Here is a 24,028-nt window from a genome sequence, read left to right as displayed (position 1 = left end):
TACCTAGGTTTGGTCTTCCTGAAACCATAGAATCAGATAGGGGGACACACTTTACAGGAGAAATCATGCAGAATGTGATGACCATGTTAGGGGTTCAACAAAGTTTTCACACCCCTTACCACCCACAGAGTTCAGGATCAGTGGAGAGAGTAAATGGGACAATAAAGCTAAAAATACAAAAAGCCATGCAAGAGTTAAACAAGCCTTGGCCAGAATGCCTGCCTCTGGCTTTATTCTCTATAAGGTACACTCCAACAGGAAAAACAGGATTATCCCCATACGAAATACTTTTTGGGAATGCATCTAGATTAGATTATGCAATTGCAATGTGATAGTTTGACTGCATATGTGATACAATTACAACAACGTCTAACTAAGATCCACAAAAGTGTGTATTCTTCTCTTCCAGACCCTAATTCAATAACAGGTACACATACGCTGCTACCAGGGGATTATGTATATGTAAAGAAACACACCAGAAAGACATTGGAACCCAGGTTTGAAGGTCCTTACCAAGTACTCTTGACCACAGCCACCTCAGTAAAGCTGGAAGGAAAACCTACCTGGATACACGCATCACATTGCAAGAAACAACCCGAGAAAACAACATGATGAAATATCTACTTACATATTTTTTGTTGAAGATTGTTGTTTTACAAATATATGCATGGACTCCTGGTATTAATGTACTTGAAGTAGAGGAAACAACAACTTTCGAATGGGCTATAGATGATCCTAAAGTAGCAAATGATTATTGACAAAGGTAGACTAGTACATCTTTCCTCACAGATACAACAGGATACTGCACCACATTGGTGGGATATATTTAGTGGAGTGTCTTCTACAGCAACCAATATCTTTCACTGGTTGTTAAGTCCAATGGTAATTATTATTCTAATATTAATATCACTTACAATCACAAATATATGTGTATACAGGAAAATAAATAGGAAAATTAGGAGAATAGACAGGGTATACTGATAAATGTGTATTGACATCACCCTACTCCTATAAAACTCCTCTTCTTGAATTTTAAGATGTTGGTAATACCTAGGGGGATGGGTTCTACCCCTCTGACAACTCGCGGTCAGGGAAAGGACTCTGGGGAAAAACTGACTAGAACTTATTCATGAGGACCCAGGGGGAAGGAGAGGATGATGTCAAAGGGGGAAATTGATAGGGTTGAAATAATGACTTAGAGTTCCACTTTAATTGTTTCTGCTTTTTCTTACCTGTGTACGTATCAATTGTTCTATTTAAATTGTTTGTGCTCCTTTCTTACCTGTGTACGTATCAATTGTTCTATTTAAATTGTTTGTGCTCTTTTCTCTTTTTTGTACGTATCAATCTGTATCTAGATGGAATTTGGAACTACTGAATAATCATTACATGTTCGCTGATAAGAAACTCTTTGTACCTTAACCTCATTTGGTAATGCCGATAAGATTACTGCTTGTAGAGCTGCTTATAAAAGAAGTAAAGGGTGCAGTTCTCTCAGGCTCAGAACTGTGATACAGACATACCTGACTCCGTGTCATGTTTCTTATAGAAGCAATAATTTGACAAAGCAATATAAACTTAAAGCAACTTATTTAAAAGTTGAACCTAACAGTAGTAAGGTGTTAAAATGCTTGTCACGTTTTAGTTGCTTTGGGCATCCTCAGTTGGTAGAGTTCCCCTCTATTTGTCCTGAAAACCATTATTTTAAATAATTATTTTTAAATAATCTTAGTTCAACCATCCCACCCCCATACACTGACATAGAACGTAAACCACACAAGATATATCCTGTACTTAAGGGTAGAGAATGTTTTTTTTCAGGTTTGTGGAGTATAAGAATTTCATTCAGAAGCTGTAGCCCCCGTACGCACTGATACATGCATTATAGTAAAGCCAGCTGTTTTCTGTAGATTTGTGACACAGTTAATGAATACACATGAAGCGACCTGGCAGGATGGGGAGGATCTATGCAGACACAAAATGACTCTGACCCTGTTTAACCAGTTTATGACAGAAATAGGTCCACACAGACCTGCAGGACAAGTTGATGGGGATGGCAACCTGGAGGCAGGACATGTCAGACATATAGACTCAAGGGCCCCTTTTATTGCTAGATTAGAAGCTTTTTGTCAGGCAAAACAACAGGAGAGGGGGTCCATATCACCCATGAAGCAAATGCCAGGACAGACTGTATCGGAATTTTACTTATCTATGGAAAGTATGATGGCAGATGAGGGATTGGATTTGGCTCTGCCAGTCACGATCCGAGCCTTCAATAGACAGTTTATGGAAGGATTAATTCCACAGATAAGTGAAAGACTGAAAGCTTGCACACCACCCTTAATTTGTTGCGATTTTTGGCAGAAAAAGGTTGCAAGGTTAATAAGAAAAAGTTGCAAGTGTGTCAGGAAAAAGTTATCTTTTTGGGACATTGTATATCACAGGGTACGAGACATCTCACTGAGGAGAGGGTTCAAGTGATAAAGGGAATGTTACCCCCACGGAATTTCAAACAATTGCGTATGTTTTTAGGTATCGTGTCATATTGTAGACAATGGATACCACATGCTAGCGCTTTGATGCAGCCATTATACGATTGTTTGAAAATTGTACCGTATATGCTTACAGAAGTAGCTTATGAATCGTTTATCACTTTGAAAAAGTTGTTGATTTCTGCCCTGGCTATTGGTATACCAGATTACACCAAGATATTTAATCTGTACATTGCTGAGATCACTGGACACGCCACAGGTGTTCTGACACAGGCACATGTAAAACAAAGACCAGTCGCTTACTTTTCAGCAGCATTAGATCCAGTATCTAGAGGTTCACCGTCTTGTGTACGGGCGGTAGCTGCAGTGTCAATTATCATAGATAAGTCATCAGAGATTGTTCTAGACAATCCAGTCATAGTGCATACCACACATGACATACATGCAATCTTGTCTCAGGTACAGCCCAAACACATTTCAATGGCTAGGCAATTAAGGTTTACAGTGTACTTTACTCTTACCTCCAAATGTTACTTTTCAGCGCTGTACAACCTTAAATTTGGCCACCTTTTTGCCTCTTCAGTCACCAGATTTGGCAAGGGGGAATGATAGTGCTAATAGTACTAGTGAGAAAGGAAATGAGGAAACTGACACTCTCTTGTTTAAGGAAGTAAATGAGCACGATTGTTTTCAGCTCATGAAACAGGAGACAATGGGATTCCCACATGTTACAGATACACCGATTTTAAATGCTGAGCACACTTTGTACATAGATGGCAGTAGGTTTGCTGATGACAAGGGTAAATATCACACAGGGTATGCTGTAGTGACTGATACGCAGGTAATTGAAGCACAGCCCTTACCAGCCCACATTTCAGCACAGGAAGCAGAATTAAAAGCCTTAGGACAAGCCTTAGAATACTTAAAAGGACGAGAGGGAAATATTTACACTGACTCTGCCTATGCTTATGGTGTAGCGCACGATTATGGCCACATATGGAGGGCTAGAGGTTATCTGACAGCAGCAGGTACACCTGTAAAACATGGAGAAGGGATTAAGAGAGTCCTGAACAATCTTCAAAAGGTTAAACGAGTAGCCATCATGAAGATAGCGGCACACACGAGCGCAAAAACAATTGAGGCAAAAGGAAATGCATTTGCAGATTTGACTGCAAAACAGGCAGCTCTAGGGGAAGGAAGCCCTGAGACCTTAGCAGCGGTAGAGGTGAGTATCCCAGAACCAACATGGCAGCAGCTGAGTAAATTACAGGAGCAAGCAGGGGAGAGCGAGAAAGATAAGTGGGTCAGGATGGGAGCAGCACCAGACCTTGACAATGTATGGAGGGAAGGAGGCAAAATATGCCTACCTGCCTCTCTGTACCCAGCAATGGCAGCGGCAGTTCACCTACCCACACACGTCAGTTCCAATTCCATGTATAGGATTGTGAACCAAGGATGGCTCGCCCCTGGATTCAGTAGCACTGCAAGAAACTACTGTGCAGCCTGCCAAATCTGTCTCCTGAATAACCCAGGACAGAAAGTGAAAACCCCACGAAAACACCAGGTCCAGGCCCAATACCCCTTCCAGAGACTGCAAATTGATTACATACAAATGCCTAAGAGTGGCCCCTTTGAATTTGTCCCCATGTGTATCGATTTATTCTCAGGTTGGCCCGAAAGTTATCCAGTAAAATCAGCTACAGCTAAAGCCACAGCTAAGAAACTGATCACTGAGTTAATACCTAGGTTTGGTCTTCCTGAAACCATAGAATCAGATAGGGGGACACACTTTACAGGAGAAATCATGCAGAATGTGATGACCATGTTAGGGGTTCAACAAAGTTTTCACACCCCTTACCACCCACAGAGTTCAGGATCAGTGGAGAGAGTAAATGGGACAATAAAGCTAAAAATACAAAAAGCCATGCAAGAGTTAAACAAGCCTTGGCCAGAATGCCTGCCTCTGGCTTTATTCTCTATAAGGTACACTCCAACAGGAAAAACAGGATTATCCCCATACGAAATACTTTTTGGGAATGCATCTAGATTAGATTATGCAATTGCAATGTGATAGTTTGACTGCATATGTGATACAATTACAACAACGTCTAACTAAGATCCACAAAAGTGTGTATTCTTCTCTTCCAGACCCTAATTCAATAACAGGTACACATACGCTGCTACCAGGGGATTATGTATATGTAAAGAAACACACCAGAAAGACATTGGAACCCAGGTTTGAAGGTCCTTACCAAGTACTCTTGACCACAGCCACCTCAGTAAAGCTGGAAGGAAAACCTACCTGGATACACGCATCACATTGCAAGAAACAACCCGAGAAAACAACATGATGAAATATCTACTTACATATTTTTTGTTGAAGATTGTTGTTTTACAAATATATGCATGGACTCCTGGTATTAATGTACTTGAAGTAGAGGAAACAACAACTTTCGAATGGGCTATAGATGATCCTAAAGTAGCAAATGATTATTGACAAAGGTAGACTAGTACATCTTTCCTCACAGATACAACAGGATACTGCACCACATTGGTGGGATATATTTAGTGGAGTGTCTTCTACAGCAACCAATATCTTTCACTGGTTGTTAAGTCCAATGGTAATTATTATTCTAATATTAATATCACTTACAATCACAAATATATGTGTATACAGGAAAATAAATAGGAAAATTAGGAGAATAGACAGGGTATACTGATAAATGTGTATTGACATCACCCTACTCCTATAAAACTCCTCTTCTTGAATTTTAAGATGTTGGTAATACCTAGGGGGATGGGTTCTACCCCTCTGACAACTCGCGGTCAGGGAAAGGACTCTGGGGAAAAACTGACTAGAACTTATTCATGAGGACCCAGGGGGAAGGAGAGGATGATGTCAAAGGGGGAAATTGATAGGGTTGAAATAATGACTTAGAGTTCCACTTTAATTGTTTCTGCTTTTTCTTACCTGTGTACGTATCAATTGTTCTATTTAAATTGTTTGTGCTCCTTTCTTACCTGTGTACGTATCAATTGTTCTATTTAAATTGTTTGTGCTCTTTTCTCTTTTTTGTACGTATCAATCTGTATCTAGATGGAATTTGGAACTACTGAATAATCATTACATGTTCGCTGATAAGAAACTCTTTGTACCTTAACCTCATTTGGTAATGCCGATAAGATTACTGCTTGTAGAGCTGCTTATAAAAGAAGTAAAGGGTGCAGTTCTCTCAGGCTCAGAACTGTGATACAGACATACCTGACTCCGTGTCATGTTTCTTATAGAAGCAATAATTTGACAAAGCAATATAAACTTAAAGCAACTTATTTAAAAGTTGAACCTAACAGTAGTAAGGTGTTAAAATGCTTGTCACGTTTTAGTTGCTTTGGGCATCCTCAGTTGGTAGAGTTCCCCTCTATTTGTCCTGAAAACCATTATCCGCAGAAAGCAATGGGAAAGCCAAACTTTTGGGGTTGCCTTCATGGAAGAGGTGAGGAAAAATCTTAGAATGGGGAAATTTATTCTGGTGGCAACTGTCTTAGATATGAATTCTGCTTTGCATGGAGAAAGTTCCTCTCACTTCCTATTTCATCTTTGAGGCAGGAATTTAAGCAAAATCTCCTCAATAGCATTCAGACATCGAAAAATAAACTGATAGAGGTTTGAAACCCTCCCTATTCAATGCAAAAAATAAAAATGGTTATACATAGACTTTAATTGTAAAATATGCAGTATAAAACATGCACCTTGCTGCATGTGTTTCCATCTATTTCTAACACATCTCTGAAAAATGTGTTAACTTATAACAACAAAGGCAAAAGAAAAGTCTGAATTTTGTGAAGAGCTTACTTTAACCACTTCTAACCCACCATTTAGAAAAATGGTTAAGTTATCCTAACTGGGCGTCATATGACTTCCAGCAGGAAAGGCTGCGTGGACGCACAGTTCAGCGATCGGTGATCGACACACCGCATCTCCAATCTTGGTAAATAGCCTAGGAAATAGGCTCTTTAGCATGCAATCACAGCTGGTCACATCGTAACCAGGAAGTGCAGTTTATTCGTGCAAACAAGGCTCGGGTAGAGAAAAGCTGATCAGTGGCTCTCCTGACAGGGGGGTTGTGCTGATAATTAGTGCATTGATTATCAGTGCAGACCCACCAGGCATCCCAATCAGGGATGCCCACCCATCCCCACCAGGGATCCCAACTCATGCCCACCAGGGATGCAAATCAGTGTCCATTACAGATGCCAATCAGTGTCCCTTAGAAATGCCAATCAGTGCCCATCAGTAGTGCCTGTCAGTGCCTCCTCATTAGTGCTGCTTATTAGAGCCATCTATCAGTACCCGTCAGTGCCACCTATAAGTGCCCATCAGTGCAGCCTATCGGTGCCACCTATGAGTGCCCATCAGTGCCGCCAATCAGTGCAAAGCAGTGCTGCATATCAGTGCCACCTATCAGTGTCCATTAGTGCTGCATATCAGTGCCCATCAGTGCTGCATATCAGTGCCTCACCATCAGTGCCCATCAGTGGGGCCTCATCAGTGCATATCAGTTCCGCCTTATCAGTGCCCGTCAGTGCAGGAGAAAACTTACTTATTTACAAAATTTTATAACAGAAGCAAAGAAAAACTTTTTTTTGTTTAGCAAAATATAAAAAACCCAGTGGTGATCAAATACCACCAATAGAAAGATCTATTTGTGGGAAAAAAATTATAAATATTTTGTTGGGGTACAGTGTTGCTTGACTGTGCAATTGTCATTTAAAATGTGACAGTGCTGAAAGCTTAACATTGGCCTGAGCAGGAAGGGGGTATAAGTGCCTTGTATTGAAGTGGTTAAGCTGGCCATACACTATAATCTCTGTACATTCTCCTTTAGATGTACTAATATAAAGACAAATCTAAACAACCCATGTAAATCGCATTACATCAGGCAGACCCTTGCACTACAAGGTTGATAGAAGATCTAAAATAGATTGTGTAGTTAGATTATATAGTGTTTGGTCAGCCTTGCTGTTTTTAAATGAAAATAAAAACCTACTTTGGGTTTATATCCCACATACGCATATAGAAAATCTCTTTAGGACCCAAGTTGCCAGCATAGGCTGTTGGTTGAGCTAAAGGACACCAGTGGAGTTACACAGCCATCCATACACCATGTTGTTCCTGATTGTCAGTAAACATGTCCCATGTATATCAAAAAGTTCTAAGTTGAGGTCTTCACTGCTAGTGCAATCTGGCTGCTACTCTCTGTGCTGAGTTTGTGCATTTTTGCTTGCTGTACAATGCATAATAGCAGCTCACCCACTCTGGGGCTACATGCTTACAACCAAACTGCTAAAAATGAAAGGGTGACAGGTTGCTCTACTCTTCCAGGTATTGGTTCTAGGAGTACTGGCACAGTGTACGCAAATTGGCGTATGGCTTTTTTTTTTGTGTGGCTAAGATATCTGATCTTATTGCTCTTAGAAATATGCTTGGCTGGTATTCCTAACCCCCCAGAAGGGTAGAAAAGAGATATCATTGAAAATAATGAAATGTCCAGCTTGTAAATGCTATCTAATTGAATACATTCATAAAATATATGTTATTCCATGTAATGCACAAAACCACAATAATCATCAATAGCTCAGTAAATACAAAGGGAGTGTATATGCTCTGTAATCAACCTATAGTGATAAGATGCATACCCTACATCAGCACATACAGCATGAATGGCTTAGATGATAAGTTATTAGTAGTGCCTGGCCAGTCCTGTGAGTAGGGATGAGCCAAACACCCCCCTGTTCGGTTCGCACCAGAACATGCGAACAGGAAAAAAGTTCGTTCGAACACGCAAACACCGTTAAAGTCTATGGGACACGAACATGAATAATCAAAAGTGCTAATTTTAAAGGCTTAATTTTAATAATGCTTAAAGTCAAACAATAAAAGTGTAATATCCCTTTAAATTTCGTAGCTGGGGGGTGTCTATAGTATGCCTGTAAAGGGGCACATGTTTCCCGTGTTTAGAACAGTTTGACAGCAAAATGACATTTCGAAGGAAAAAACCCATTTAAAACTACTCGCGGCTATTGCATTGCCGACAATACACATAGAAGTTCATTGATAAAAACGGCATGGGAATTCCCCACAGGGGAACCCCGAACCAAAATTAAAAAAAAAAATGATGTGGGAGTCCCCCTAAATTCCATACCAGGTCCTTCAGGTCTGGTATGGATATTAAGGGGAACCCCGGCCAAAATTTTAAAAAAAAATGACGTGGGGTTCCCCCTAAATTCCATACCAGACCCTCCAGGTCTGGTATGGATTTTAAGGGGAACCCCGCGCCAAAAAAAAAAACAAAAAAACGGCGTGGGGTCCCCCCAAAAATCCATACCAGACCCTTATCCGAGCACGCAACCTGGCAGGCCGCAGGAAAAGAAGGGGGGACGAGAGTGCAGCCCCCCTCCTGAACCGTACCAGGCCACATGCCCTCAACATTGGGAGGGCGCTTTGGGGTAGCCCCCCAAAACACCTTGTCCCCATGTTGATAAGGACAAGGGCCTCATCCCCACAACCCTGGCCGGTGGTTGTGGGGGTCTGCGGGCGGGGGGCTTATCGGAATCTGGAAGCCCCCTTTAACAAGGTGACCCCCAGATCCCGGCCCCCCCCCTGTGTGAAATGGTAAGGGGGTACATAAGTACCCCTACCATTTCACGAAAAAAGTGTCAAAAATGTTAAAAATGACAAGAGACAGTTTTTGACAATTCCTTTATTTAAATGCTTCTTCTTTCTTCTATCTTCCTTCATCTTCTTCTTCTGGTTCTTCTGGCTCTTCTGGTTCTTCCTCCGGCGTTCTCGTCCAGCATCTCCTCCGCGGCGTCTTCTATCTTCTTCTCCTCGGGCCGCTCCGCACCCATAGCATGGGGGGAGGCTCCTGCTCTTCTCTTCATCTTCTTCTTTTCTTCTCTTCTTCTCTTCTTCTCTTCTTCTCTTCTTCATTTTCTTCTCCGGGCCGCTCCGCACCCATGCTGGCATGGAGGGAGGCTCCCGCTGTGTGATGGCGTCTCCTCATCTGACGGTTCTTAAATAAAGGGGGGCGGGGCCTGGTATGGAATTTAGGGGGACTCCCACGTCATTTTTTTTTTTAAATTTTGGTTCGGGGTTCCCCTGTGGGGAATTCCCATGCCATTTTTATCAATGAACTTCTATGTGTATTGTCGGCAATGCAATAGCCGCGAGTAGTTTTAAATGGGTTTTTCCTTCGAAATGTCATTTTGCTGTCATACTGTTCTAAACACGGGAAACATGCGCCCCTTTACAGGCATACTATAGACACCCCCCAGCTACGAAATTTAAAAGGGATATTACACTTTTTTTGTTTGACTTTAAGCATTATTAAAATCATTGCTCCTGAAAAAACGGCCGTTTTTAAAAATTTTTTTTGCATTGATCCATGTCCCCTGGGGCAGGACCTGGGTCCCCAAACACTTTTTATGACAATAACTTGCATATAAGCCTTTAAAATTAGCACTTTTGATTTCTCCCATGGAGAATTTTTATGACAATAACTTGCATATAAGCCTTTAAAATTAGCACTTTTGATTTCTCCCATAGGAGAATTTGCCGCGAACACCCCAAATTGTTCGCTGTTCGGCGAACTTGCGAACAGCCAATGTTCGAGTCGAACATGAGTTGGACTCGAACTCGAAGCTCATCCCTACCTGTGAGTATACACAGTATATAGTACGTACAAATCCAAAACAGATATAGAGGTATTCATAAGTCTTGCAGCATGGATAAGTCAAAGCAACAGCATTTTATTATTAATTTTTTCAATGAAGCTCAGTCTGTCTTTCTCAAGACACTAAAACATATTAATAAATTCCTGTTGATGACATCACACAGTGCAAGGTAGGGTTGAGGTAAAAGAGAGGTCAAATTAGTGATAAATCACCATAACCCACCAAAACAAAAGCCATTAAAAACAATACTGCATTATAGCTGAAAAGGAAGTATACAAAAGTATCTACTGCATAAAAAATGGCAAATGCAGAAAAAGTGGAAAAAAGGAGAATACCTGTAGCACTTACAAAATGGCTGCCTGTGCACATGGTAAACACTAGGCAGGAATGGACAATCCATAATTTGCAACATGACATAATAAAGTAACAAGAGATGTGGTAGGGCAATACAATGGCTGCAAATGAAAAAAAAACAGACCAAAGAGATTGGGTGTGGAAACCTAGTGAAAGCAACCAATAGGAACAGGAGCTGGACATCAATATGGTCACCCAGTGCAATGGAGAAAAAGGTAGTGCTCAGATTAGTCTGAGCAGCTGCCAAAGCAATCACAACAATACAATTAACAAAATACTGAATATGAGAAAATACTATACATACAAAGAAACCAGACGAGGCAGTGCCAACAATAAGGTCCGTACATAAAGTAATCACATTAAAGTACATGCAAGAATATCACCACCGTGAACCATGAGTATTATTATTATTAATCAAAATGTATATTACGGCAAAGCTTCACCCAATTAAGGAAGACAGTACAGTTACAATACAATCTAGTACAGCATGGTTCCGAGGGCTCCACTCCTGAGAGTTTACAGTCTAAAGGGAGAGGCAAGTAATACAAAAGGTGGATGGCTTTTCATGCAGGTATTTTGAATTTTTTGTGTTAGATGAGCAGGAGCCAGTGGAGGGATTGGCAGAGAGGGCTGGCGGACATAGAGCAGTTGGTTAGGTGGATAAGTCTGAAAGCAGCCATAATGATAGACTGAAAGGGGGATAGTCTATGTAGAAGTAGGAAAACAAGGAGTGGATTAGAAACTTTGTTATGTCAATTGTTAAGAAGGGGTATATTTTGCAAATGTTGCAGCCTTAAAAGGTGACAAGATTTAGACAGCAATTTGAGTAATGGTAGGTAACAGACTATTGGAAGTAAAGGCCCTCACACTCTTTCTAATAACAGGCAATGGTGGTCACCCCCCTAAATAAGGGGGGCATGGTCAATCAGCATCATGCACTCCATATACAGAGATGTTACTCCACAAAGTGTTGTGCTACTTTGATTAGAAGTTCATTAAGTAACTGACTGTGGTTGGAGATACTTGTGTGTTAAAACAATCCCTGAAGGTAATAATATTAGTCTTGCCTATACAATACAGACTGTAGGGACAATGAAAAAATTATACTATATATTCCAATGTACATGTTCTCGGGACAGTCTGCGCTGTGATTGACGATGGATTTACATTGCGGGACATAAAGGAATTGTCAAAAACTGTCTGCTGTCGTTTTTACTTTTTTGACACTTTTTTGGTGAATGGGTAGGGGCACAATGTACCCCTACCCATTTACATAGGGGGGCGGGATCTGGGGGCCCCCTTGTTAACAGGGGCTTCCAGATTCCGATAAGCCCCCCACTCGCTGACTTCACAACCACGGGCAAGGGTTGTGGGGATGAGGCCCTTCTCCCCACCAACTTGGGGAAAAGGTGCTTTGGGGGGACCTCCCTATGTTGAAGGCATGTGGTCTGGTATGTTCAGCAGGGGTGGTGCTCTCTCACCCCACCCCCTTTTCCTGCTGCCTGCCAGGTTGCATGCATGGATAAGGGTCTGGTATGGATTTTGGGGGGACCCCCACGCCAATTTTTTTAAAATTTGGTGCAAGGTTCCCCTTAAAATCCATCCAAGACCTGAAGGGCTTGGTATGGATTTTGGGGGAGGAACCCACGCCATTTTTTTCAATGATTTTTTGATGCATATTGCCGGGATCAGACAATACATTACAGCCGCGTGCAATTTTAAATTGAATTTTTTTTCCTTTAGAAATGTAATTTTGCTGCGATACTGTTATAAACATGGAAAAGAGGGGCTACTTTACAAGCAGACTAAGGAGACCCCTCCAGGCATGATATTCAACCACTTGCCGCCCGCCACATAGCAGAATGACAGCAGCAAAGTAGTTGTGATATCCTGACTGGACATCATATGACGTGTCCAGGATAACACAGCCGGCGCACACGCCCGCGGGGGCATGCATCGTGACGATCTGAGGTGCTGTGTGTCAGTCTGACACACTGCAACTCTGATCATGGTATGAAGTCTCTGACAGAGGCTTTTTAACACGTGATCAGCTGTGACCAATTACAGATGATCGATCATCGCGTGAAAAAGGAAGTGCTGGTGAATGGCTTTCCTCGGTTCACGCTGACAGTCAGAGCTGATCGGCGGCTCTCCCTGTCAAAGGGGGAGCTGGGCTGATAATCAGCACATTGATTATCAGCCCAGCCCCCATCAAAAGGTGCCCATCAGCTGCCAATCAGTGCCCAACACCTGCCAGCCTATCTACATAATAAACACCTGTTAGTGTCCATAACAGTGCCAATCAGTGCCCACAACAGTGCCAATCAGTGCTCAAAAAAGTGCTAATCAGTGCTCCATCAGTAATGCCTGTCAGTGCCCCATCGAAGTGCCAATCAAAGAGTGACACCTTGGGGACAATGTTTTCTATTTCAGGTGTGTGTGGTATATGATGGCCTTATAAGGCCATTTCTGACATTTAGCAAAATACAGGGATCTAATGGATGCCATTGGATGGTGGTGGTATTAACTCACAAGATGAACCTTTAACCACTTGCCGACCAGCCGCCGCAGTTTTACTGTGGCAGGTTGGATCGGCTGGGCAAAATCGATGTTACCTTAGGTCGCTTCCCATTGTGGCCACTAGGGGTGAGCGCGCTGCCGAAAGCACGTTCACGTGCCTGCGGCTCACCGCTGGAGCCGATGCGAGTGCCCGGCAGGTGCGATGACCGCCGGGTATCCGCGATCGCTCGTGATAGAGCGAGAACCGGAATCTGTGTGTGTAAACACACAGATCCCGGTTCTTTCAGGGGAGAAGAGACTGATCGTGTGTTCATACAAAGTATGAATACTGATCTCTCTCTTCCCCTAGTAATTCCCACCCCCCCCCCCCAGTTATAACACAGTGAGGGAACACCACAGTTAACCCCTTGATTGCCCCCTAGTGTTAACCCTTTCCCTGCCAGTGACATTTATACAGTAATCAGTGCATTTTTATAGCACTGATCACTGTATAACTGTCAATGGTCCCAAAAACCTGTCAAAAGTGTCCAATATGTCCGCCGCAATATTGTAGTCCCGATAAAAAACGCAGATCGCCGCCATTACTAGTAAAAAAAATAATAATAATAAAAATGCCATAAATCTATCCCCTATTTTGTAGACGCTATAACTTTTGCGCAAACCAATCAATATACGTCTATTGCGATTTTTTTTTACCAATAATATGTAGAAGAGTACATATCGGCCTAAACTGAGGAATAAAATTAGTTTTTTTGAAAAAAATGTGGGATATTTATTATAGCAAAAAGTCACTCTTTTGTTTATAGCGCAAAAAATAAAAACCGCACAGATGATCAAATACCACCAAAAGAAATCTCTATTTGTGGGGAAAAAAGGACGTCAATTTTGTTTGGGTACAGCATCGCAAGACCGCGCAATTGTCAGTTAAAGCGACGCAGTGCAGTATCGCAAAAAAATGGCCTGGTCATTGAGCAGCCAAACCTGGGATGAAGTGGTTAAAGGTGCTGGATGTGTTGGAGATCCATTGGAATCACTGATTACTCTCACTGGAAGTTATATATTGTTTGGACTTTGCACTGAACTATATACCAATAATATATATTGTTTGACTCTATGCAACACATTTTTTCACTTATATGGAATTTTTCTAATCACATATTTGTATATGTAATGCTATGTAATGCACAAAACCACAATTATTAAAAATAGCTCAGTAAACACAAAGGGGGTGTATATGCTGTATAATCAACATATAGTGATAAGATGCTTACCCTACATCAGCACATACAGCATGTATGGTTCAGAAGATAAGATAGCAGTAGTGCCTGGTCAGTCCTGTGAGTGCTCTTTTGCAGCAACTTGAAATATACAGCAAAAGACAGCATTTTATTATCACTGTTTTTCAATGCAGTTCAGTCTGTCTTTCTCAAGACACTGAAACATAACTGTAATCAGAATAATAAATCCAAATTCCCACCAATCCACAGCATCCCCTAGTGATCACGCAGTGCAAGCGTAAAAAGACACATACAGGGCTGAGGTAAAAGAAAGGCCACATTATGAATAAATCACTACAAACCGCCAAAATCACAACAACAAAATGCTGCATTATAGTGGAAATGTAAGTATACAAATGTAGCTAATGCATAAAAATTGGCATATGCAGAAAAGGTGGAAATAAAGGAGAATACCTGTAGAATTCTAAAATGGCTGCCTGTGCACATGGTGAATACCAGGCAGGAATAGACAACTCATAATTTGCAACATGACATAATAAAGTAACAAGAGATGTGGTAGGGCAATACAATAGCTGCAAATTAAAGAAAACAGACCAAAAATATTGAGTGTGAAAACCAAGTGATAGCAACCAATAGTAACAGGAGCTGGACACCAATATGACCACTGGCCACCCAGTTCAATGATGTGCAGCAGTCTGTACCATAACTAGGGGAAAGGTAGTGCTCTGATCAGTCTGGTGCAGCTGTCAAAGCAATTACAGCAATGTAATTAACAAAATATATGAAAAAATACGTACAAAGAAACCAGATGAGGCAGTGCCAACAATAAGATCCATACATAAAGTAATCACATTAAAGTACATGCAAAGAATGAAAGTGGAAGGTGGGGCAAAATGTCCCCGACCTCCATATATGGGACAGTGGCAGACAAAACAGTTGTAAATAAAATATATATAGATATATATTTATATATCGATATATATCGATATATAGATATATAGCTATATATCTATATATCGATATATATATATATGCATTTTATTTAGATGTCAGTTGTACTTACTTGTGATTGGTTAAATGCTGTTTTCAACGGTCCTGGCACGAGTCGGTACCTATAAAAGAAAGAAAATACATCATTAATTGATGCAGTCGGCAGGGATTGAAGAGGAAAGCACATAACAACCTCCCACCCTTGTCACGGGTCGAGTTATGAGGTTTTGTCCCTTTCTTCTGAAAGGGGACTTTGAGTTGTAATGTTCATTAGCTTGAGCTTGTAATAGCTGAGCTAAATATGCTGTTGGTAAAAATGGAAAGAGTAATATTACATTATGGGGGTTATTTACGAAAGGAAAATCCACTTTGCACTACAAGTGCACTGCAAGTGCACTTGGAAGTGCAGTCACTGTAAATCTGAGGGGGACATGCAAGGAAAATAAAAAACAACATTTTAGCTTGCACATGATTGGATGATAAAATCAGCAGAGCTTCCCCTCATTCAGATCTACCCCTCAGATTTACAGCGACTGCACTTCCAAGTGCAAAGTGGATTTGCCTTTCGTAAATAACCCCCTATATGTTGTTTTTAAATCTTAATATCCATAATAAAGGGCTGCGGCCAATTGAATCCACAAAGAACAAACTGAGTCCAGTGTTATATCTTTTATATAATTTAATATGATATATATGTTCTGCCTACTGTCCCATATCACCACCATGAGCCATGAGTTTTATTATTATTATTATTCTTATACAAGATTTATATCATGGCAACAGCTTCGCAAACTTAGGGAAGACAGTACAGTTACAATACGATTTAGCACAGGATGTTTCTGAGGGCCCTAATCCTGGGAGCTTACTGTCTCAAGGGAGAGGCAAGTGATACAAAAGGTGCAAATATACACAAACTAGCAATTAGTTTGTGAGTGAGTCCACTGACAGCAATTAGGATGAATCAATAAATAAAATTAAAGGTAGTCCATATAGTCCATAGAGATGAGAAATTATCACAGACAGGCTCACCAGTTGAATGAATCCACAGGCAGATGGGGGAGGGGCGGCACACACATTTCACTGGCAGCTCCACAGCAGGGAGTGGGGTTCCCTCAGAAACAAACAAAGAACAGCACAGGGATGACGCCAGGTGAGTATGAGTAAAAAAACAGTAGCACTTTATTTCAAATACACTTAAGTGTATTTGAAATAAAGTGCTACTGGTTTTTACTCATACTCACCTGGCACCCTCCCTGTGCTGTTCTTTGCTTTATACAAAAGGTGGATGGCTTTGTATGTTGCGGTAACTACTTTTAATTGTATGTGATAGATGAGCAGGAGCCAGTGGAGGGATTGGCAGAGAGGGCAGGCGGACATAGAGCAGTTGATTAGATGGATTAGTCTGAAAGCAGACATCATGATAGACTGAAGGTGGGGTAGCCTGTGTAGAGGTAGGCAAACAAGGGGGAGTGAGTTAGAAAATATCCTGTGTCAATTGTTAGGAAGGGGAACGTTTTGAAAATGTTGTGGCCTTAAAGGTGGCAAGATTTACACAGTGATTGAAATAATGATGGGTGGCAGTTTAGGGGAAGAAAAGGCCCTCACTAACAGGAATTAAAGATATGCAGTGGAAGAGAGACGTTTGAAGTCTGCTTGATAAAGGCCACATCCCTAGTACAATATAGAGGAGAAACTCCCCTTGAAAATGGGACTTTTTGGGCTCAAGGAATGCACAAACATAGACTTAACATAGTATTGATATTAAGTATCCCCCCCAGTATCCCCCCCTGCCCCATGGGCGTGTTGTGCGGGGTAACGTCCTGCGCTCGGAACCCACGACACGTTAAATCCGTCCTAACCAGTGTGTGTGGCTGGCATCCCCGTAGTGAGCGGAAGATAGCCAGATGAAAATGATGTCCATAGGTCACGGGTGAGGATGGAGATGCAATTTTCTGTTAAGACACCCCCTATGCTAAAATGGGAGAAAGACCTCCATCTATCCTTCTCTGACACCCAGTGGACAATGGCCATTCGTAATTATTCAATATTCCCACAGTAAATATGGGCCAGTAGGTTTACTGTGGGAACCTGGTTGTGATTCCTTGTGGCTTCACAGTCAGATCCCCATTATATATGCACGAGCCACGCTGTGCTATCTGAATTGTCCCCCAGCCTCCTGGGACCTGTGACATGTACCAAGAGGTTGTAGGCAGGGAGGGCAGGAAGAACTAGGCAGAACTAGAACTAGGCAGTCAGTGGGGGACGGGTACTGGTCAAAACTAGATAAGGGCTCCTTTTTGGGTGACATTATGCTTTAAGTCACACTTAAAAATAAACTATAAAATCATGTGGATTTAGCCAGTGTTTTTCTGCAGCATGCTTTAATGTGGATAATATATATATTTTTAATATATTTCCAGAAAGGAAATATAATTAACCTTTGGGAGTACCAAATATGGAGTGGAATTGATAGTCCAGGTATGTGTGGGCTTTTTCTGTGAAATCTATACTTGCCTGGTTTTCTTGACTCCCAGAAGAGTGGAAGAGATACAACTTTAATGAAAACAATCATAACTTTTTTGTAACTTGTAAAAGCTATAGAATTAAATACATTTAAAATATATGTGGAATGGCATGTAATGTAATGCACTAAACTGCAATGATCTGCAATAGCTCAGTAAACACAAAAGGAGTGTATATGCTTTGTAATCAATATATAGTGATAAGATGTTTACCCTATATCAGTAAATACAGCATGTATGGTTCAAAAGATAAGTCAATTTTAAAGGGTGGTATGTACCGTAATTTGGGCCAATAGGAACACAACTTGACCACTGTGAATGGTATCCTAATGCTTTATAAACTGGCAAGATTTTCAGTTTAATGTGGACCTTTCTGAAGTTGCCAAACTGATCTAACTTACTGCACCAACTCTCAATCATCACAATGAGTCTATCTGCTAGCGAGAAGGCTTTCCATGGTTGGCAAGATTGCCTCTCAGGCCAGTGATCTTGGTGCTGAGGCCTTAACTAGGTAAAGTTATTTTATACATGGTTATTTTTTATATAGATTATTACAGTGTGCATTTTCAACTGGATAAATAATGTAACAGCACAGAAATTCTTAGGCTAATGTACCAACACTGACAAACAACTACCACATAGAATAAGTCAATCCAGTTCTATTATCCATGTGTATGGCCTCTAAAAATCTAAGAGACTATCAACAGAATTTACAACCTGTTTAAACTCTACAAAACTAAACGTTTTTAGACTGGGGTAAGCTTAAGTGATAATTGGGAGAAAGATGTAAGCAATTAGTGATTGTTATTACTGATATTTTATGTATCACACATTATATATATGGATTCCATAAAGTCATAAAACAAGGAGATCATTTCCATTTCTTGAAGGACAGTAAGGTTTGTTTGCTAGACTTAACAACAGTGAAAGAATACAAACTTTGCTTTCCCAGTGTCTATATATACAGCATATGCATTTTATTTACTGTGCAATGCATCATTTTTCATATACTAACTTCTGCGGTCATTTTATTTTCTGTTAGGCTTTTCCTTAGCTTCCCCCAAACCAAAACTTATTTCACCCAATTTGACCTGACCCATGGCTCTGCTGACATCCAGACACATGGTGGAAAACTTATGAATGCTCTTGCAGGTGCAGCCAATCACCTGGATGACCTTGCTGGCAACCTGTCCTTCCTCAGTGACCTGCATCCCTACAACCTTAGGCTCGATTCACACCTATGCATGTTGCTTTTGAGCGTTTTTGGAGGTTTTTTTTTCATGCTTGCCACGTTTTTGAGCAGCGTTTTTGTAGCGTTTTTGCGGCGTTTTTGCCGCGTTTTTGCCGCGATTTGCGTTTTTTTTTTTTCATTTTTTTTTTTACAGTCTTAAAAAAAAATTACAAAAAAAAAAAAAAAACGGCAAAAACGCACCAAAAACGCACCAAAAACGCTGCAAAAACGGTGCACTTGCATTTTTGATGCTTGTCCATTGAAATCCATTACATGCAAAACGCTGCTTTTTGCATGAAAAAAAGTCCCTGACCCTTTCCAAAAACGCAGAGGTACAAAAAGGCATTGATGTGAACATGTTCCATAAGATCCCATGTTAAAAAATTCCCATGCATTTCTGCAAAATGCAAAATGCATCAAAAAACGCGCTAGTGTGAATGGAGCCTAAGAGTGGATCCAGGAAATTTTGCAGTGAGTACCACTGAATGTTATTATACAGCAATAAGATAACTTGATTCAGGTGGACAAAATACATTGAGTTTAGGTGTTTGCAGCATTATATAGTATTGAAACTCTGGTGGGCCTCAGTTTTGATGTTAATATTTAAAGGTCATACTTTAAAAAGTAAATATACTTGGAATGCTAAGACAGTTTTTAGGAAAATTGTCATGACATAAATATTGAGGATGTTATTACTGACCTCTCTAAAAATGTTAGCTTTTGGCCTGTCATAATTATTTTCTTAAGCAGTAAAATGTGAAGCCAAAACTCTTGATATGCATATTTATTGTGGGTTGCTAACTTGGAAGGTATTAAAGGCAGAGAGTAAACATAATAGCCAGGTAAGGTACAGTAGTAAGCCCCCCTGATTTAGAGTATCTTCCACAAAATACTTTCATTTTGAGAGAATAAGTTTGCTCTGTAACTTTTAAGAGTACAATAAATTAAGACAGAGAAGTAGAGCTGGTGCAGAAAGGGCTGAGGTAGTGTCTCAGTCCCAAATGAGTATGCACAATACAGAGAAAAAATATTTTGATCACAGGACTTTTAAAGAGTCACACCTCAAACAATATCTATAAAAATATGAAAAATTTATTGACATACATTTAAAAACAAACATTGTACAGTAATGCCATGTACACACGACCGGTTTTGAAGGTTTCTCCGATGGAACTCTGTCAGAATTCCGCTCAAGTGATCTTGCATACACACAGTCACACCAAAGTCTGACCGTACAGACCGAAGTGACGTACAACACGTACGATGGGACTAGAAAAAGGAAGTTCAATAGCCAGTAGCCAATAGCCAGTAGCCAATAGCTTCCGTCTCGTACTTGTTTCAGAGCATGCGTAGTTTTTGGTCCGTCGGAACAGCATACAGACGAGCAGTTTTCCCGATAGGAATTGGTTTAGAACAATATTTAGAACACATATTTAGAAATATTTAGAACATGTTCCATTTCTAGGTCCATCGGAATTTTCGAAAAAATTTTCGAAAAAAAAAGTCTGATGAGGCATAACAGTGTAAATTTGCTGTCCCCTCAAAATAACTCAACGCACAGCCATTTATGTCTAACCCACTGGCAACAAAAGTGAGTACACCCCTAAGTGAAAATGTCCAGATTGGGCCCAATTAGCCATTTTCCCTCCCCGGTGTCATGTGACTCATTAGTGTTACAAGGTCTCAGGTGTGAATGAGGAGCAGGTGTGTTAAATTTGGTGTTATCGCTCTCACTCTATCATACTGGTCACTGGAAGTTCACCATGGCACCTCATGGCAAAAAACTCTCTGAGGATCTGAAAAAATTATTATTGCACTACATAAAGATGGCCTAGGCTATAAGAAGATTGCCAAGACCCTGAAACTGAGCTTCAGGACAGTGGCCAAGACCATACAGTGGTTTAACAGGACAGGTTCCACTCAGAACAGACCTCACCATGGTCGACCAAAGAAGTTGAGTGCACATGCTCAGTGTCATATCCCAAGGTTGTCTTTGGGAAATAGATGTATGAGTGCTGCCAGTATTGCTGCAGAGGTTGAAGGGGTGGGGGGTCAGCCTATTAGAGCACAGACCATAAGCTGCACACTGCATCAAATTGGTCTGCTTGGCTGTCATCCCATAAGGAAGCCTCTTCTAAAGATGATGCACAAGAAAGCCCGCAAACAGTTTACTGAAGACAAGCAGACTAAGGACATGGATTACTGGAACCATGTCCTTATTTGGTTCAGATGGTGTCAAACGTGTATGGCGGCAACCAGGTGAGGAGTACAAAGACAAATGTGTTTTGCCTACAGTCAAGCATGGTGGTGGGAGTGTCATGGTCTGGGGTTGCATGAGTGCTGCCAGCAATGGGGAGCTACAAATCATTGAGGGAACCATGAATGCCAAGACTGGGCTGCAGATCAGTATTCCAACATGACAATGACCTCAAACACATCACCAAGACTGCCTTGCTAAAGAAGCTGAGGGTAAAGGTGATGGACTGGCCAAGCATGTCTCCAGACCTAAACCCTATTGAGCATTTGTGGGGCATCCTCAAATGGAAGGTGGAGAAGTGCAAGGTCTCTAACATCCACCAGCTCCGTGATGTCGTCATGGAGGAGTGGAAGAGGACTTTAGTGGCAACCTGTGAAGCTGTGGTGAACTCCATGCCGAAGAGGGTTAAGGCAGTGTTGGAAAATAATGGCGGCCACACAAAATATTTACACTTTGGTCCCAATTTGGACATTTTCACTTAGCGGTGTACTCACTTTTGTTGCCAGCAGTTTAGACATTAATGGCTGTGTGTGGCGTTATTTAGAGGGGACTGCAAATTTACACTGTTATACAAGCTGTACACTCACTAGTTTACATTGTAGCAAAGTATCATTTCTTCCGTGTTGTCACATGAAAAGATATAATAAAATATTTACAAAAATGTGAGGGGTGTACTCACTTTTGTGAGATACTGTATATATACTCTGTATTTAGTATAGACTATATATGCAGTGTTTACTTTATATTCAGTCAGTGCAGGCAGTGTACCGTATATACTTGAGTATAGGTCGTTCCGAATATAAGCCGAGGCCCCTAATTTACCACAAAAACTGGGAAAAACGCATTCACCGGAGTATAAGTCGAGGGTGAGAAATGCAGCAGCTACTGTAAGTGGAAAAGAGGATCAACAATGCTCATCTGCAGCTGCATGTCTCCCTGTGTCCTGTGCATGTGTCCCTGTGAACTGTGCATGTGTCCCTGTGTCCTATGCAGCCTACCTGTGTCCTGTGCATGTGTCCTGTGCAGCCTACCTGTGTCCTGTGCATGTGTTCCTGTGTCCTGTGCAGCCTACCTGTGTCCTGTGCATGTGTCCCTGTGTCCTGTGCAGCCTACCTGTGTCCTGTGCAACCTACCTGTGACCTGTGCATGCCTCCGTGTGCCGATCTGCATCCTCCATGTGCCGCTCTGCATCCACCGATCAGCGTGTCATAATAACATTTGACAGCCATTCCACTGTTCAAAAGCCACGCCTCCTCCCCATCTGTGATAGGCAGAACACTCCATTTCTCAGCATACAGCGGTCAGCCTATCATGGACATTCTCTCATCCTCATACCACGGACGAGGATGAGAGAATGTCCGTGATAGCCTGTACACTGACTGCTGGGTAATTGAGTGTTCTGCCTATCACAGAGGAGGAGGAGGCGAGGCTTTTGAACAGTGGAATGGCCACAGAGGCTTGGTAATTACTTAGTGGGTTAAATAGTACCTTCAGATGATTGGACACTGGTAACCCTAATTACAAGATGAGTTCCTCCCCTATATAACCCCTCCCACATGGAGAGTACCTCAGTTTTTTCGCCAGTGTCTAAGGTGGTTGGTCATATTGAAGATGTGCTAAGAAGAAAGCTCTGTTTGATGGTCTCTGTGAGGACCTAGGAGCTATACAACCGGACCCATACCTCCGGCCAATACTAAAACGCCTAAGATGGATGGTACCTGGGCCTCGTGATAAGAAGAAACAAGGTTTTGCCTGTAATGTCTCTCTGGGCTCTGGGATCCAGGCTTTGGTGTACTAATATAACAGTGCACGAAAAGTTTCAGGCAGAATTTTCTACAGGTCCAGGGAAGATGATCCTGTGAGTAGGAACCCAGAACCCTAAAGTTTGGCACAACGCTACTTGGTGTTTACTTACATGCCTTCCAGGATACACGCTCAATGAAGCTGGTCTGAGAAGCTGCTCACCTCCTCCGCTTCAGGCTCTGCCACATAAACTGAAAGGGGGGATCCCACGCAGTCCGGGGGTCCCACGCAGTCCTTAGGGGGTCTCTTTTCTCCCCCTCGCCTTGGACGCTGCCATAATGGTCCTACACGCATGCGCACAGGGGGCGCGCTTTTACGGCAGGGTCGGCGGGAAAGGAGCAATTGGCATGTGCCAGTTCCTCAAGGAACAAATGAAGCAGGTACTTAGCCTCCTTTCCACTGAGGAGGCAGAGGTTTATGCAGACCTTCCTAAAGCCTTGTGTTTTATGGTGGATGCTATTATGGATTCTGCTCTGCAAGCATCTCACCTCACTCCTCTCCTGCTGGTACACATGCGCAGGTACCTTTGGCTTAAACATTGGGCAGCTGAGGGTTTATGCCAAAAATATTTAACTGGGTTCCCGTTTTGTGTAGAACGCCTGTTTGGGAATGATCTGGACAAATATATCCAGAAGATTACCGGGGGTATAACCACGTTGTTGCCTGTCAAAAGGAAGAGTAAACATCCTTCATTTAGATGTTCTCTGTCCCCAGGCCCTGGAGCCTCATCCTCCAGGCAGTGGCGACGGCCTCCCCAATCAAATACTAGGGGAAGGGTCCAAAGTCAAGCTCAAGGGCAAAAGAAACCTTGGGGTCCAAGTTCTGGTAAACAGAACCCCAAAGCTTCCCTATGAAGGGGTGCCCCCGCTCGGCCAAGTGGGGGGAAG

General features: G+C 41.8%; 1 protein-coding gene across 1 annotated transcript in view; it reads right to left on the bottom strand.

Annotated features, from left to right (window-relative positions):
* RALYL (RALY RNA binding protein like) overlaps positions 1-24,028 on the bottom strand; it is a 1,862,755-nt gene that overhangs the window by 1,161,550 nt on the left and 677,177 nt on the right. The window contains exon 3 of the mRNA XM_073631886.1: positions 15,402-15,450. The gene's annotated coding sequence lies outside the window, so the exon portion shown is untranslated. The remainder of the gene's footprint in view (positions 1-15,401; positions 15,451-24,028) is intronic.

This window comes from Aquarana catesbeiana, linkage group LG05 (genome assembly GCF_042186555.1).
Source record: "Aquarana catesbeiana isolate 2022-GZ linkage group LG05, ASM4218655v1, whole genome shotgun sequence".
NCBI classification, from domain to species: Eukaryota; Metazoa; Chordata; class Amphibia; order Anura; family Ranidae; genus Aquarana; species Aquarana catesbeiana.
This window is presented reverse-complemented; position numbering and strand designations above follow the sequence as displayed.